This window comes from Rhinoderma darwinii, chromosome 6 (assembly GCF_050947455.1).
Source record: "Rhinoderma darwinii isolate aRhiDar2 chromosome 6, aRhiDar2.hap1, whole genome shotgun sequence".
Classification (NCBI taxonomy): Eukaryota; Metazoa; Chordata; class Amphibia; order Anura; family Rhinodermatidae; genus Rhinoderma; species Rhinoderma darwinii.
Window position 1 is genome coordinate 79,232,149 of NC_134692.1, and position 11,928 is coordinate 79,244,076.

Genomic DNA, 11,928 nt, shown 5'->3' on the forward strand with positions numbered 1-11,928 from the left:
TTTTATGCTAATTTCTTCTAAATGCCCAACTGGGCGTTTTTTTAACTTTTGAGCAAGTGGGTGTTGTAAAGATAAGTGTATGATGCTGACCAATCAGCGTCCTACACTTCTCTTCATTCATGTTTAGCTGTACTCACAGCACAGAGTGATCTCACGAACTCACGCTGTGGTGTCACTTACTCCCTAATTAGCTTTACCGGAATGTCGGGAGAATGAAAAGTTGATGATGTCTGGTCATTCTCCCATAGCTCAGGTAAAGTTAATGTGGAAGGAATTTTGAGGCAGATTTTTTCTGCCTGCAAAAAACTCAGTGCGAACTGGTCCCTAGAATAACTCAAACTGATATTTTTTTAAGTTTACCGAACAGTTCAGTAAATAACCATTTCCTCGATAAAGCTCAATGTCAGCAAAAAGATGTATCAAATATTTAGTGCTTAATTTTGTCAATGTTTTTTTGCTTAGTCCATGTCTAGTGGAGATTAAATTTGTGCAGACCATAATAAATGATTTTTCTAGCACAACATACTAAGTTTAAACTTTTATAAAAGATAGCATTAAAAGTTATCTGCTGAGCAAGTTGTCAGCATCTAGGAATGTCAGCTGTGGGATGTAGGATTAGTGTGGCTTTCGTACTGTCAAAATAGATCAGAAAATTTTAAATTTGATTTGAAATTTCCATCTACTTGCTAATCTTTCCCCTAAGGGCACGTTCAGACGTGGTGGAATTTTTCCGCTGCAAATGTTGGTGCAGATTTGGGGCAATTACGCAACGAATCTGCACCAAGATTTGCATATTTGACAGATAATTCAGACGTTGCAGATATCACAGCGAACTTGCCACAGATTTCAGTTTTTGCAATGCAAATGCTGAAATCCGTAGTGAAATTCCGCTTCTTCTCCGCGACGTCATGAGCATGCTGCAGAGGGAAAGTTCTGCACCGCAGCCTGATTTCTCCACAGTTATTTTCTGCAACGTCTGAACTAACTTTCCTAAGAATGTATAGAAACAAATGTAAAAAAAACAGCTGCTGCAGAATTCCACTGCGGAATTCAACAGCAATTCCGCCACGTGTGAATGTTCCCTAAGGCTCAGTTCACACTGAGTTTTTTTTACGTGGAAACCATGTAAAAAAACGGCTGATTACAATGGGAGGTGGAGGTGTTTTTCCACGACTGCTTTCATCCGCTCACGGTAAAAGTGACCTTTCTTGCCGCGGTTCCGCCTCTGAGCTCCCATTAAAATCAATGAGATGCAGAGAAAGCATTTTTCACTGCGTTTTTTGCCCACGGCGCTCAATGGCCGTGATTGAAAAATGCCATAAAAAACGCCGTAAAAATCACAGCAAGAATGTGCAGGCAGGTCCAAAACTTTTGGCGTTAGAAATGTGTAAGTAATATATGTCCTAAGGGTGCAGTCACATACAGCAGATTTGGTTGCAGAAATTTCTTCGACTGAAAATCAGTCCCATTCATTCGAATGTTGTTGTTTCTGCAACAGGTGCATGAATTTCTGCAAGTTAGGGCTTCTCCACACGTAGCGGAATTGCTGCGTATTCTCTGAATACAGTAGCAGCAAAGTGGGTGAGATTTAACAAATTTCATCCACATGCTACGTAAGATTTCCAACCACAAATTGACCTGCGGTGCGTATTTTGCGTACCGCAGCATGTCAATTCCGTCTGCGGAAAGTGGACGGAATTGCTGTGTTTTTCAAAGGAGATATCACCATCTCCCAACATTGAGAAAAACGCAGCAAATACTGCACCATTTTCTGCAGTAAAAAACACTGGAAATTGTGCTATTTTTCCATAGTGGAAATTCTGCTAGTCTCTACGGAATTGCTGCAGACATTTTCAGAAATACACTATGTACTTTTCCGGAGTTGCGTTTTTTCGCATCGGTGATTCCGCCACAGTTTCGATGCGGTCTTTCAGACAGAATTTCATGCGGGTTTTAAGTTGGATATGCTATGTACTTTGATGCAGTGTATCTGACCCGTGTGAACATACCCTAAGGGTATGCCCAGACGTGGTGGAGTACTGCATACACTGTCCGCATCAATGCCGCACAGAATCTGCGTTGCAGATTCTGTTGCGGCTTTGCCTAAAATGGGCATTAAATTGATGCGGACTAGCCGTTGGGTATTGCGGGGAAGAGGGCTTCCCTTCTCTCTATCAGTGCAGGATAGAGAGAAGGGACAGCCCTTTCCCTAGTAAAAGTAAAAGAAATTCATACTTACCCGGCCGTTGCCTTGGTGACGCGTCCCTCTTTCGACATCCAGCCCGAGCTCCCTGGATGACGCGGCAGTCCATGTGACCACTGTAGCCTGTGATTGGCTGCAGCCGTCACTTGGACTGAAACGTCACCCCGGGAGGCCGGACTGGAGGAAGAAGCAGGGAGTTCTCGGTAAGTATGAACTTCTATTTTTTTTTACAGGTTGATGTATATTGTGATCGAAAGTCACTGTCCAGGGTGCTGAAACAGTTACTGCCGATCGTTTAACTCTTTCAGCGCCCTGGACAATGACTATTTACTGATGTCGCCTAGCAACGCTCCCGTAATTACGGGTGAACACACGTAGTCACCCGTAATTACGGGAGCCCCATTGACTTCCTCAGTCTGGCTGTAGACCTAGAAATACATAGGTTAAGCCAGAATGAAGAACTATCATGTTAGTAAAACCAATACGCTCCGCCTCACACATAACATCTGCGGACTTCATTGCAGAATTTTGACTCTCCATTGAAGTCAATGGAGAAATTCCGCAATGAGTCCGCAACAAGTCCTCTACACGTCCGCAACAGTCAGTGTATGCTGCGGACACCAAATTCCGCACCGCAGCCTATGCTCCGCAGCGGAATTGTCCGCATCGTGTAAACGAACCCAACTAAAAAGCTGTGGAAATCTATGGAGAAACGTGTACGCTGCGGATTTCCGCTGCGGACTGTCCGCAGCGGAATTCCAGAGCAATTCCGCCACGTCTGATCATGCCCTAAAACTACAAGTTAAAGCTGATTAATTTGTTGGTGTGTTAGGCTGGGTTCACACGTGGCGGAATTTCACTTAAATTCCGCTGCGGACACTCCGCAGCGTTAATCCGCAGCGGAGCCGTTTCTCCATTGACTTCCACTTTAATTTAGCAGTGTTCGTTTAGACGATGCGTAAAATTCCGCTGCGGAGCATAGGCTGCGGAGCGGAATTTGGTGTCCGCAGCATGCTCTGTCTGTTGCGGAGCAGTGGCGGACTGGTTGCGGACTCATGGCGGAATTTCTCCATTGACTTCAATGGAGATTCTAATTTCCGCAATGAAGTCCGCAGCTGTCATGCACATGTTATGTGTGCTGCGGATGCGTTTTGCTTTTTTAACTTGACATTTCTTCATTCTGGCTGGACCTATGTATTTCTAGGTCTACAGCCAGACTGAGGAAGTCAATGGGGCTCCCGTAATGACGGGAGCGTTGCTAGGAGACGTCAGTAAATAGTCACTCTCCAGGGTGCTGAAAGAGTTAAGCGATCGGCAGTAACTGTTTCTGCACCCGGGACAGTGACTACCGATCCCAATATACAGCTACCTGTAAAAAAAATTGAAGTTCATACTTACCGAGAACTCCCTGCTTCTGTCTCCAGTCCGGCCTCCCAGGATGACGTTTCAGTCTAAGTGACGGCTGCAGCCAATCACAGGCCAATAACAGGCTGCAGCGGTCACATGGACTGCCGCGTCATCCAGGGAGGTCGGGCTGGATGCCGAAGGAGGGACGCGTCACCAAGACAACGGCCGGTAAGTATGAATTTCTTTGACTTTCACAAGGGAAAGTGCTGTCCCTTCTCTCTATCCTGCACTGATAGGGAGAAGGGAAGTACTTTTACCGCAGTCCGCAGCGGCTAGTCCGCATCAATTTACTGCACATTTTGTGCAGATCCGCAGCAGAATCTGCAACGCAGATTCTGTGCGGCATTGATGCGGACAGTTGCGGAGGAAATCCGCCATGTGGGGGCATGCCCTTAAAGGTGTAGCCCAGTTTTAGGAAATGTAGTGTTATTTTTGTATAATTAAAAGTTATACCATTTTTCAAAATACTTTCTGTATTAATTCCTCATGGTTTTCAAGATCTCTGCTTGTTGTTATTAAGTAGGAACATTGTTTGTTTATATCCAGTGGATAAAATTCTTTACTGGACATGTGATGGAAACACATGTGCATTACAGAATGCGTATGGGTGTATTCATACGCTGCGATTTTTCGTGTGTTTTACCAAGAATTGCCACGGTTTAGCAGTCACTTAAAATCGCAATAAAAACAAACACCTTTTTCTGTGTGGTTATCGCAACAGTGTCAATAAACTCAGTAAATACACCCTATCAGAGCTGTGTCTTCTAAGTGTATGTTCACACGCTTAACCAAAAACGTCTGAAAATACGGAGCTGTTTTTAAGGGAAAACAGCTCTTGATTTTCAGAAGTTTTTTTTAGCAACTCGCGTTTTTTACGGCCGTTTTTGGAGCTGTTTTTCTATAGAGTCAATGAAAAACGGCTCCAAAAACGTCTCAAGAAGTGACATGCACTTCTTTTTCGCGGGCGTTTTTTTACGCGGCCGTTTTTTTAAGAAAAATAGAATGCCATTTTTCCCATTGAAATCAGTGGCCAGATGTTTGGAGAAGTTCTGTTTCAAATTTTTCTGCCGTTTTTCGGACGTTTACGGCCAGAAAAACGGCCGAAAATAAGGTGTGTGAAAATACCCTTACAATCCTAGCACCTGTGTGTCCATCACATGACCATGGATATGATTGTATCTACTGGAAGTAAATAATGAATATTCCCACTGAATAACAAGCAGAGCTCCTGAAATTCTGAGAATTAATACAGAAAATATATAACATTAATTTGATAAAACCGGACAATCTCTTTCATTTTGAAGGAAAAAGCCTAAAAATAAAAAAATGTGGGATACTTATGTAGGTACATGATGCATATATAAATCACTATTTTGATTGGACTTCTCTTGAAGTACTACAGTATCTTAGCTATTTGTGTAATTTGGACCCAGATCAGGGTCTTGATTTCTGGCACCCACCTAAAACATATTCACCGAAGTACATAGTGTTGCCCCGAATCTGCACCAACATTTGCAGCGGAAAAATTCCCCCACGTCTGAACATGGCCTAAAGGTGAGCTAACACTCTGTCTTTCACTTTCCAAATAATACATATGGGTTCAGTTGGGTAATCGTTTTCATCTGTGGATTTTTGACCTCGGGATGGTTTTGTTCTTGGTCTTACCATCTTCAGCTATTTTCTTAGTTTAACTCAATCAATGGGATGGCCTGTTTCCCATAAAATTACATAAATGAAAAGATAAACATGGAACCTGGCCAAACTTTTGTGATGTGTCATTAATGGGAGAAGCCTTCATGCCAATCTGGGCCAGATGGAAAAGACAGGGAAATTGAATGACTACAATTGGAGACGATGTTAGCTGAGTCATTGGATTTAGTTGTTTATTCTCTGAGTGCACCTGGTCATTACTGTATTTACCTGTTCAATGTATGAAATTGCATTAGGCAAAAATATCCACAGGGAGCACCATAGGGTTAAACCTAATATACATTGAAAAGCGTTGATAGGTGGATAGAATACACTCACCTAGTTTGATTGTGCAGATTAGGCACAACACTAATAAAGGCTTTGCAACGGGTAATTTTACGACCGCAACTTACTCAGCAAAGACCGGTGAAATGGCAACGGGTAAATAAAATAAATAAACAAACAGACTGTAAGGGCTTGTCCACACGTAGCGGAATTGCTGTGTTTTTTTCATCCGGAATTGCGTACAGAAAAGAAAGCAGCAGTATACAGTAGCATCCACACGCTGCGTAAATTCTGTGCGGAAAAAACGCTCAGAAATTGACCTGCGGTGCGGAATTTTATTCTACAACATGTCAACTGTATTTGCGTAATCGCTGCATTTTTCCTGCGGGTTTTCCTCATTGAATTCAATGTGGGGGTAAAGCCTGCAACAAGTAAAAATCGCAACAAAGGTTTCTTAGCGATTCCGCCGCAAAATAACACAAATCTGCAAAAAAACAAAACATCTATACTTACCTAGGAGTACTTCTTCCTCCAAGCTGCCCTCCTGGGATGACGCTTCATCCAATGTAACCGCCGCTGCAAACAATCACAGGCTGTAGTGGCGGTCACATGGATGAAACGTTATCCCAGGAGGCCGGCCTGGATGACGTCAGAGGGCCAGCCTCCTGGGATGATGCTTTATCCCATGTGACCGCCGCTGCAGCCAATCACAGGTTGCAGTGGTCTCCTGGGATGAATCGTCATTCCAGGAGGCCGGCCTTCTAACAACTAACATATCCACCTTGTGTAAACCTAAAGATAAAGGTAATCTTTCTGGTTATTTATATTATATTAACTCCTTAACGACATGTCACATACTGGTACGTGGTAGCCGTCAAGGGAAAGTATGGAGCGGGCTCATGGGCTGAGCTCGCTCCATACTTAACGGGTGACGGCTGTGTTATACAACCGACATCTCACTGCAACGGGCGCACTCAAAGATCACTTTGATTCCGCCCGTTTAGCACCTTAAATACCGCGGTCAATCCCGACCGTGGCATTTAATTTGTTAGAGTCAGGGGGCGCCCCCTCGAACACAGCATCACGCGCCCCGTGATGGGATCGGCCAGTGACGATGGTTGTTATGGCAGCCTGGGGGCCGAATGAATAATCTTCCAAAAAAATATATATATTAAGTTAAAAAAATATATATTTTTTCCATTTTTTTCATTTTTTCCCTAAAGCAATGTTTAAAAAAAGTTAACATAACTGGTATCACCGCGCCTGTAAAAGTCTGAACTATCACAATATAGTGTTGCTGAACACGCTCTGTGCACGACATAAATTTTTTTATCTAAAACATGCAAATTGCTGGTTTTTGGTCACCTTAGCTCTCCAACAAAAAGGAATAAAAAGTGATCAAAAAGTCGCATGTACTCCAAAATGGTGTCGGTGAAAACGACAGCTCGCCCCGCAAAATTTAAGCCCTCACACCTCTAAATTGATGTAAAAATTAAAAAAAAGTTATGTCTCTTAGAATATGGCGACACAAAACATTTTTTTTTTTTAGAAAATATTTATATATTTTTTAAAAGTGGTAAAACATAAAACAAAACATTTAATTTTGGTAACGCCGTATTTGTAAAAACCTGTAGAATAAGGTGAATATGTCGTTTTTACCGCCTGATGGATGCCGTAAAAACAAAACCCCCCAAAAAATGGTGTAATCGCTGTTTTTTACCCATTTGACCCCAGAAATATTTTTTTTTACAGATTCTCAGTACATTATGCAGTAATTATGAGTAATTATACTAAATGGTGCCATGGAAAACTACAACTTAGCCATATGATAGCTTGTTTTTTGCAGGACATGTCAACGAAGAAATAGAAAAGTTATGGCTTTTGGAAGGCAGGGGAGGAAAAAACGAAAATGAAAAAACTCAAATTGGCCAAGTCTTTAAGGGGTTAAGAAAGAAAGAAAAATAGAAAAAAATGAAACACCTACATGAACCTCAACCCATTTTATGATGATAAATAATGGGTCTCTTTCAACAACACAGGTATCATTGTTGTAAAGCATATATTCAGCAACAGACAAGGTAGGGCTTGTCCACACATAGGGAAATTTTTCAATAGATTGAGCAGTTTGAGGGCTCATTTTTTGGGGAACACGCTGTAGTTTTTATCTGTACCATTTTTGGTACATCCAATTTTTTAATAACTTTTTTTTAGAGCTAAGTTGACCAAAAAACAGCGATTTTGGCGTTTTAAATGTTTTATTTTTTACGGCATTCACCATGCATGTTAAATAACGCTGTATTTTAATTCAGACTTTTACAGACGCAGCAATACCAATTTTTGTTTTTTTAACTTTTAATAGTTTTTTTTTGTTTTTTTCACTACTAAAAACGTTATTTTTTTTTACACATTTTATTAGTTGCCCTAGGGGACTTAAACCAGCGATCGTTAGATCGCTGGTGCAATACACTGCAATACTAATGTATTGCAGTGTATAGCCATTTTTACAGGCTTCTGTTAAGCCCTGCTACAGGCAAAAGAGGCATAGTGAAGGCAGTCCTGGGGGCTTTCATTAGGCCCCTGGGTTGCCATGACAACCATCGGTGCCCTCCTGTATGCATTGCGAGAGCGATGAGCTGTCGGAGGGGGCGGCCCTCCCCTTTTCAATGCCTCACATGCTGCAGTCGCGATTCACCCCAGCATTTGAGAGTTAAACAGACAGGAACAGCATGATCGCTGTTCTTGGCCGTTAGTCCCAGGTGTCAGCTGTAAATCACAGCGTGCTCAGCACTTCTCCCCCTGCATCAGGTCGTAATAGCACGTCATTTTGCGCGAAAGGGTTAAGAAAAAGTAAGAATCCATTTAGTGTGATAAATATGCTATTATTCAGCATATCAGGAGGAATTAGAATTTTTTTCAGCGCTGTAAGAGTATGTTCACAAGGCTTAGCCAAATATGTCTGAAAACACTGCGTGTGAATGTGCCATTCAGACGTGGTGGAATTGCTGTGGAATTCCGCTGCGGACAGTCCGCAGTGGAATTCTCCAGCGGCAGTTTTTTTACATTTGTTTCAATACATTTTTAGGCAAGTTAGTTCAGATGTTGCGGAAAACTCCGCTGCGGACCATAGGCTGCAGTGCGGAATTTTCTCTCTGCAGCATGCACTGTCTTTTGCAGAGAAGAAGCGGAATTTCAGTGCGTATTTCAGCCTTTGCAATGCAAAAACTGAAATCTGTGGCAAGTCTGCTGTGTTTTCTGCAACGTCTGAATTACCTGTCAAATATGCAAATGTTGGTGCAGATTCGTTGCGTAATTGCCCCAAATCTGCACCAACATTTGCAGCGTAAAAATTCCGCCATGTGTGAATGTGCCCTAAGGGTACATTCACATGTGGCGGAATTGCTGTGGAATTCCGCTGCGGACAGTCCACAGTGGAATTCTCCAGCGGCCGTTTTTTACATTTGTTTCTATACATTTTTAGGAAAGTTAGTTCAGACGTTGTAGAAAACTCCGTTGTGGACCATAGGCTGCGGTGCAGAATTTTCAGTCCTGCAGCATGCACTGTCTGTTGCGGAGAAGAAGCGGAATTTCACTGCATATTTCAGCATTTGCAATGCAAAAACTCAAATCTGTGGCAAGTCCACTGTGTTTTCTGCAATGTCTGAATTACCTGTCAAATATGCAAATGATGGTGCAGATTCATTGCGTAATTGCCCCAAATCTGCACCAACATTTGCACCGGAAAAATTCAGCCACGTGTGAACGTGCCCTTAGTGTATACTTATCCTGGCTCTATATTTAGGGTAAGGCCCCACCAGGGGCGTAGCTAGGGGGGAGCAGGTGGGGCATGTGCCCCGGGCGCAACCCGGTGGTAGGGTAGGGGGGGCGCAACCCGGTGGTAGGGTAGGGGGGGCGCCACAGAGCAGCTGATCGCTGCTGATAGGCGCCCTGTATGTGGGACACCTGCAGCAGCTTAGTTAGAGCCAGGACATTACGGAGTTCTGACTGGGGTCTGTGACGGCCAGGGAGTGGACCAGTCCAGTCACCTGACCTCACGTCCGTGACATGAGGTCAGATGACTCAGGTCAGGGGACAGGTCCACTCCCGTTCTGCAGCCTTCCAGCTCTGTGCTCTGCCGAGAAGCAGAGAGGAAGCTCCGCCCACACACAGCCCGTCCTGATCAGTGATGCTGTCAGCAAGGTGACATGGTGAGTGTCTGTGTGTGTGTAATGTGTGTCTCTGTGTTTGTATGTGTATATGTTACAGTGTGTGTGTGTGTGTCTGTGTCTCTGTCTCTGTCTCTGCATGTGTTTGTCTCTTACATCTACTACATTACCTGTACTCAGAGAGTTATCACTGTGTTATCTGTGGTGTTACATAGGACTGCAGGCAACGTCTGCCACATTATCTGTACTGTGTAGCAGAGCTGAGATTGTAATTTAGCACAATGTGTTATCTGTGGTGTTACATAGGACTGCAGGTAACGTCTGCCACATTATCTGTACTGTGCAGCAGAGCTGAGATTGTAATTTAGCACAATGTGTTATCTGTGGTGTTACATAGGACTGCAAGTAACGTCTCCCGCATTATCTGTACTGTGTAGCAGAGCTGAGATTGTAATTTAGCACAATGTGTTATCTGTGGTGTTACATAGGACTGCAGGAAACAGCTACTACATTATCTGTACTGTGTAGCAGAGCTGAGATTGTAATTTAGCACAATGTGTTATCTGTGGTGTTACATAGGACTAAAGGCAACAGCTACTACATTATCTGTAATCAGAGTTATCACTGTGTTATCTGTGGTGTTACATAGGACTGCAGGTAACACTATTATCTGTATTTAGAGAGTTATCACTGTGTTATCTGCGGTGTTACATAGGACTGCAGGTAACACTACTATTTATATTTAGAGAGTTCTCTCTGTGTTATCTGTGGTGTTACATAGGACTGCAGGTAACACTACTATCTGTATTTAGAGAGTTATCACTGTGTTATCTGTGGTGTTACATAGGACTGCAGGTAATAGCTACTACATTATCTGTACTCTGAGAGTTCTCACTGTGTTATCTGTGGTGTTACATAGGACTGCAGGTAACATCTACTACATTATCTGTGCTATGTACATATGTTCCTGTGTGCGTATATATGGGTCTGTTTGTGAATGTGTCTTTGTGCTTGTATATATGTGCCTTTTATGTATTTGTATATGTCCCTGTTTGTGTATTTATCTGCCGGTGTGTGTGTATATGTGTTTGTACGTCTATATATTTACATGTGTGTATGTATATTTGCCTGTATGTCTAAATATCTGTCTTTATGTATGTACAGTATATATGTTCCAGCGTGTCCATATATGTGGTTCATTTTTGGTTTGTGTAGGGGGCGGCAATAGAGAGTCCCGCACAGGGCGCCATCCAAGCTATCCAAGCTAAGGCCGGCCCTGGCTGTCACCGACCCTAGTCAGAAGAAACTCTGCCGCTGCCTGCGCCGCATGACCTCCTCGGCTCATCCGGTAAGTCACACCAGGCAGAGAGGAGAGTGGTAGAGGTAGGCTACCGCTCACCGGTCTGTTCACAGTGTGGCGCTAAGTACAAGGCGGGGGGAGTGTGGCGCTATTTAAAAGGGGGGAATGTGGCACTATTTACAAGGGGGGGGGAGTGTGGCGCTATTTACAAAGGGGCAGCTGGCTGTGTGTGGCACTGTCTACAAGGGGGGAGTGTGCTGCTATCTACAAGGGGGGCTGTGTGGCACTATCTACAAGGGGGGCTGTGTGGCACTATCTACAAGGGGGGCTGTGTGGCACTATCTACAAGGGGGGCTGTGTGGCACTATCTACAAGGGGGGCTGTGTGGCACTACCTACCAGGGGGCTGTGTGTGGCACTATCTACAAGGGGGGCTGTGTGTGGCACTATCTACAAGGGGGGCTGTGTGTGGCGCTATCTACAGAGGGTTGTGTGGCGCTATCTAAAGGGGGCTGTGTGTGGCCTCTTTAATTTATTTTCTTTTAATAAATTTTTATGTTAATTACATTATAGAACTATATCGCTTGTAAAATGTAGAAATGCTTTTATACTCGAGTTACATTAAAAAAATTACACCTCATTGATTGGTAGGGAAAGAAAACATGGCGAGGGGGAAGGAGATGTAGGGAAATAAGTTGGGGGGGGCGCCAATCTGAATCTTTGCCCCGGGTGCAGGAGAAACTAGCTACGCCTCTGGGCCCCACACAGAAGCATCGGTACGGTTGCGATGTAGCTGACACCTGCACCAACACCCTGTTTGCAGCGGTTGTCAAATTGCTTGTCAATGACCGCGCATTGTTGCGTGTATAACGCCTGTATATA